At 43.6% G+C, this 6409-nt stretch overlaps 1 protein-coding gene across 2 annotated transcripts in view; it reads left to right on the top strand.

The window, feature by feature from the left end:
* Nucleotides 1-1153: 1153 nt before the first annotated feature.
* LOC137376178 (E3 ubiquitin-protein ligase pellino homolog 1) overlaps nt 1154-6409 on the top strand; it is a 41190-nt gene continuing 35934 nt past the window's right edge. The window contains exon 1 of one of the 2 annotated variants that reach the window (XM_068044249.1): nt 1154-1280. The gene's annotated coding sequence lies outside the window, so the exon portion shown is untranslated. Of the gene's footprint in view, nt 1281-3519; nt 3632-6409 lie in introns of those variants that run through there. The other variant, XM_068044250.1, reaches the window with a different exon arrangement.

Here is a 6409-nt window from a genome sequence, read left to right as displayed (position 1 = left end):
AGGCCACTTAGGCTATTGTGCCTATGCTGGCTCTTAGAAAGACCTAATTATTCCTACTCGATGGCTCTTTCCCCTGTAGCTCTGAATATTTCTTCTATTCAAGTAGATAACCAATTCCAGAGTGCTGAACAAGGTGGAATAGAGCAGGATACAAAAAGGAACCATCAATGGGATTTTAGATAGCTTTTGAAGGGTGGGAAGGAACTCGGAAGGCAAAGCAGTTTAGGGGCAGAATTCCAGCAGGCAGGAAGCAGTGAGCAAAGAAATGAGGCCGATGTAGAAGAAAGATAGTCATTAATAAATCCAATAGGGAATTCAGGAAAAACCTCTTTACCCAGAGAGTGGTGAGAATGTGGAACTCGTTACCACAGGGAGTGGTCGAGGTGAATAATATGGATGGATTCAAGGGGAATCTGGATAAACACATGAGGGAGAAAGGAATAGAAGGATATGCTGATAGGGTGAGATAAAGTAGAGTGGGAGGAGGCTGTGTAATGAATAAACAATTGGGCCGAATGGCCTGTTTTTGTGTTGTAAACTCTGTAACTCTACAGAGTGTAATTCCTTTTTGAATGTTATTATTGAATCTGCTTCCACTGCCCTTTCAGGAAGCACATTCCAGATCATGCCTCTATTTATAAAGCCAAGGATCCTGTACGCTTTTCTCTCTGTTTTATTTATTGCTATGAGTCAGTCCTTCTCTGAACTTTCCTCTTCTATCTCCTAAACTGCATCATCCCACATAGTCTTCTGCCCTCCTTCATCATACCTGTATTGTAATATACTCATTGCAAAGTCTCCTCTTCTACCTTGTTCTTTCAGGTGACCAGCCAGTGGTCCCACGTTGTATTTTGTGGTAGTGACCAGCAGCAGCCACACCTTAGACATCCAGGAAACCGACTGCAAGTTGCTGCTTTGAACCTTTTGCACATGAAGGGCTGTATTGACAGGACTGACACAGTCAGTGAGCTCAGTGTTAGTGATTGCAAGGGGACCAAGTGCTGTGAGATACAGAGCGGAACAGTTTGGTAGCTAGTCACTGTCTGCACTGAATGCTGAAGCTGAGCAGGGGCTTGTGTGTGAACTACAGCTCCCAGGATGCCGTCTTGTGGAGCCGTTGTGAGGCTGGATGAGGAGGAGTTAGACTGGAGGAAGGAGAGAGGTTTACCTCCGGCCAGACTCCACTTTAGTCGGCGCTGGAGTTTGTGCTGTGAAGGTTGAGAGCGATTGGTCTGGATTTGCGCAGAAAACCCCCTGACTTGTAACAAAACCCTAACCGGGTGAGTGAAAGTTATATTCCATCTTCTTCCGAAGAACGGGGGTAAGTGAAGGTTGCAGATTAGCCTGTGTCTGGATTAGACATTGCTAATGATTGCATTTTCAATATCCTCGGCAGCTGGCGCTTGTATTTATTTCGATTTGAACCCAAATATTGCCAGCGAACCTTTCATTTATTCTCTATTATTTCTACAAGGTTATTTCTGCACCGTGAGTGTTTCTCTGTGTTTATAATGATTGAATGCTTTATAACCTTTAGAATGCAGTCCGAGGGTTTTGGAACTGAGTGCATTGCAGCTCGCCTCGGTGACTGAGACAAAGGGGGTGACTCTCGCTCCCGGGCTGTGTGACAGGCTTCAATTACAAACATGATTTATTGTGTATGTGTGATCGGGGCGCCCCTCTACACATTGTTAGCGAGTGAGACTGCTGTTGCTGAATCACTGAGAATGTGCTGAGTGAATTTAAAAATACAGTCGATGCCAAGCCTGATGAAAATGTTGATTCATAGTGAGAATTGGAAATCGTTTTAATTCCAATTATTATAGTGCGGGCCCCGCATAGCACAAGCTGTAATGTTATGGGCTGTGGAGAGTGGGATTCGGGTTTTGCATCGCTCTATAAGGGCTCAGCATATATACAATGGGCCGAATGGTCTCCTGTGCTGTAATTCTCTACAATGCAATGGTAAGGTGGGGTCCTATTTGAGCTGAGATGCTACTCTCTGCCCTTCACTTACTGTTGTGAAAACTCTGCCCAGAGATTTTAAAGCCACTTTTATATTTCGAGAAAACATTTTATCTTGCTAATTTAACTTTACTCGAATATTGATATTTTAAGAGCTTCTGTAGGTGAACTGGCTTCCTGCTGTTAAAGCGAAAATAGTGTGGATGCTGCAAGGGTCTGATGAAAGGTTATCGACCTGAAACGTTAACTCTGTTTCTCCCTCCACAGAAGCTGCCAAACCTGCTGAGTATTTGCAGCATTTTCTGTTTTTATTTCTAGTGTTAAGTGCTGTCTCTATAGATTGGTGGCAGGTCATTGTAGACCTATGCGTGTATTAATCTCTGCATCTGTAGAGCAATACACGCATCGGGAAACCAGCTACCACTATTGGCCAACTTGCAAAACGTGCATGGGATAGCACCAAGCTGACCCTTCGGACCAAGCTGATGGTTTATAAGGCCTGTGTTCTCAGCACCTTGCTGTATGGCTGTGAAACATGGGCAACTTACAGCTACCAGGAAAAGAAGCTCAATAATTTCCATCTTTGCTGTCTGTGGCACATCCTGGCAGGACAAAATCACGAATGTGGCAGTTCTCTCAAAGGCAGAGCTCCCAAGTGTGTTGGCACTAATCAAACAGAGATGGCTTCGGTGGATCGGAAACTTTCACAGGATGGAAGATAGTGACATATCCAAGGACCTTCTGTACAGTGAGGTAGTCGGGGCCAGATGACCAGTGGGGCTCCCAAAGCTCCACATCAAGGATGCTTGCAAGCGTGACATGAAGGCCCTAAATGTCGACTATCACACTTGGGAGTCACCAGCTGGTGAAAGAGGGAAATGGTGACACATCCTGTGGGCTGGTGTGCACTATCACGATGACCAGTTGCTACAGCAGCTTGGCAACAGGCGCCAATGCCGAAAACAACAACAGGCAGCGTCACTTGGCAGCTTCATGTGCAGCACCTGCCTCTCAAGGATTGGCCTTTAGAGCCATCAGCAAGAGAAGACACCCCACCTAAATGGATTGCTTGCTGCGTGTCCATCATCTTTCGTAGGTGGAAGGATGCCAACCATTGTAGACCCAAGTATCCTTTCTGCCATTCGACTGTTTGCAATGTGATCGAATTTCTTATTTTTAAAAGTGCATTTAATTAGGGATCAGATGCCCCTCCCCTATTTTTAAGGGAGGTGGATACCGTGCAAGATTGTAGTATTTCCTCAGTGTGAGTCTGCTCATTGTGTTTGGGTGAATTTATCTGCAATACATATTCTACAAAGCGTTTAACTGTGTTAGTACCTGATATATTCCCTATTTATTTGGCGGGGGTCAGGAATTGTTTGGTTCAACTGGTTGCAATTTGCAAGTGAGCGCAGGAAAAGGGGCGGGGTCTGTACGTTGACGTCATGCGCAAGCTGCCAGTCAGCGCGGGGGGGATGGGTGGGGCCTCAGTTTTGATGTCACGCGTCTCCTTGTCCGTCAGCGGCATGGGCGGGGCCGTTGTGCTGACGTCACCGACGTACCGCCTTCTGGTCGTTTAAAACAAAATGGCGCATCTGGCTGAGGTATTCGCCGAGTGGTTTTAAATTTAACTTTCACGTTAAAGTACCGAGTGGGAAAACTGTTGGTGAGTTCTTCCGTTTCGATTCTTCGATTTAGAGTACGCATATTGAAACACAATTTTAACATAAAAGTTGCCGGACACTGGAATTTGAGGCTGAGTCTGTTCGGCCTGCTTTGTGTTCGGAGGGAAGTCGGGGATTGGCCCCCGCGCCTGAGGAAATGTCGGAAGATCCCGAGTCCCCTCAGCCCGGCCTGGCTCCCCGGTGAGCCAGAGGGAGAGGCTCCTGCCCGGACACGGCACTGGGGTGGGGGATTTGTCTGCTGCTGGGCCTCGCCTGAGACGAGGTGTCTGCTGAGCTCAGCCCGCTGTGACTGGAAGGAACTGTTCCAGCCTCATTGGGAGTCGAGTTTGTATTCCTCCCGTCTCGCTTCATTGTTCGGGAATCCTTTTTGCTGACAGCTTTATGTCTCGAGTTAAAATGCTGAATTCCTAGTTGTGTTTGATGCCCATTGTGCATTTCTGTGACTGTACTGAAGGGAAAGGGAAGCAAAGGAAAGCTTTTCTGATTGATCGAACTGTGAAGTTACCCAATCTGCACCTTTGGAGTTATAATATCAGAAATGACTGAGGTAGAAATCGAATCTAAAATTTTCAGCCAGTGAGCAGCACTGAAGTCTGAAAGATGCTTGGAATTATTTGGATTTATCATATGGGCAGAACCTATCCTCACAAGCATTGTCCACTTGGCTCTTCCCACTGGCATAGAACCATAGAAAAGTTACGGCACAGAAAGAGGCCATTCAGTAATGAATATGAATATAAATATGTAATTAGAGAGTTAATAAAGCAACTGAAATGAGAAGCATAAGCAGACTTAATATAAAGGAAAGTGTTGCTGAATGTAGAAGTCCTGATTTAGTTACCAGGATGTGTTAGGAATGATGTTAACAGTTTAATCTGTGGATTGTTGTTATAAACTTTCTCTCTTGCAGTAGTTCTAAATCATGGAATGTCACAGCGTAGAAACCAGCAATTAGACACACCAAATATTTCGTGGTTTTTCTTCACTTGAGGCAGCTAGTTTATTCTCACTTGCCTGCTCAAAGCCCGTACCTTCTCATATTTTTCAGGGAATTAAATAATTCCCAATCAAAATAATATATTAATTTTGTTAACACAGCAGTTTTTATGACAGAACATTCCAGAATTTAACCACCCCATCATGGAAAGAATTCTTTTTCTAACCTCTTAATTTTGGGACTTTTTATCTTAAGTGTTTGCACTCTTGTCTGCATCTCTATGACCCCAATGGAAGCTACTACTATTTACCTTATCACAGCCCTTCATAATCTTGAATACCTCACTTGGCCTTCTCATCTCTAGTTGAAAAAACCCTAATTTCTCAATTCATTTCTAATTCCTCAAGCCTGCTAACATCCTAGTGAGTCAGTGTGCATCTTTTCCCATAACATTTGCATCCTTTCTATTTTAGGGTGCCCAAAACTACATTAACTACTCCGATGTAAGGTTATTGAGAACTTCAATGTTATTCCTTGCTTTTGTACTCTGTCTGTAGAGACACACCAAGGATTTTAGTCTAAAACGAAAGTAAAATACTGCAGATGCTGAAAATCTGAAATAGAAACTGCGAATGTAGGAAATACTCAGCAGGAGTGGAAAACACCTGTGGAGGGAGAAACAGTTAGCATTTCAGGTCGATGACCCTTTGTCAGAACTGGTAAAAGTTAGGAATAGATTTTAAGTTGGTCAAATGGGGGATGGTGGAAAAGAACAAAAGGGAAGGTCTGTGATAGGGTGGGAGAAGGGAGACATGAAACGACAAAAGAATTGATGGGCAGAGCTAAAGGGAGTGGTTATGAGACAAGTAAAGAAACAAAAAATGTGTCTAGAGGAAGTGTCAATGGCAGAATGATGAACAGCTGCTGTCTGAAAGCAAAAACGAGGAAAAAAGAAAGAAAAACAAGTTTAAGGCCGAAATATGCAAAGAAAAGCAGTCAGAATGGTGTAAGAGATTATGGTCTGGAATTGTTGAACTCAGTGTTGAGTCCAGAAGGCTGTAAAGTGCCCAATTGAAAGATGAGGTCCTGTTCCTCGAGCTTGTGTTGAGCTTCATTGGATGACTACAGTAGGCCGAGGACAGAGAAGTCAGCATGAGAGCAAGGTGGAGAATTAAAATGGCAGGCCACTGGAAGCTCAGGATCATGCTTGCGGACTGAACAGAGGTGTTCCTCAAAGCGGTCACCCAATCTGCGTTTGGTCTGCCCAGTGTAGAGCAGATTTTAGTCTGCCTTTTTGTGGCGTACTGCCTTGTTAATGACCAGTGTATCTGCACACTAAGGTTCCTCTGCTTCATTTTAACATTCTACAACTTATGGTATATTAACGGTCCTCCATTTAGTTTATGGAGGATTCCAGTTTGTTTTCTTCTTAGCATTAGTTTGATGAATTTGTTATGCCCAGGCAAAGAATGGAATAATTCTGTGATTATAGTCTGGAGGTGTATTGTATCGGGTATCTCGTACGGTTTAAATGTTACTGTTTCCATTGTTTCTGATCTTTCATAATGGTAAATGAGGACAAACTTTAAAATGTTACAGCCATCAAAATATTGAGGTCCAGGAGTATTATTGCTTTCACCTCTATCTCCCCTTAAAATTATTATTCCCGATGCTGAAGCATGTTTAGTTCTCGTGCAGATAATTTATTTTATGCTATTTTAAATGAAACAAAAGTTATGGAACTAATAACCTAATGGGAATCTATTCCAGATGATTTTTGAACACTGTTCCAAGCTATAACTGTAACTTACTGTTTCTAGAC

Source organism: Heterodontus francisci, chromosome 13 (assembly GCF_036365525.1).
Source record: "Heterodontus francisci isolate sHetFra1 chromosome 13, sHetFra1.hap1, whole genome shotgun sequence".
Classification (NCBI taxonomy): domain Eukaryota; kingdom Metazoa; phylum Chordata; class Chondrichthyes; order Heterodontiformes; family Heterodontidae; genus Heterodontus; species Heterodontus francisci.
This window is presented reverse-complemented; position numbering and strand designations above follow the sequence as displayed.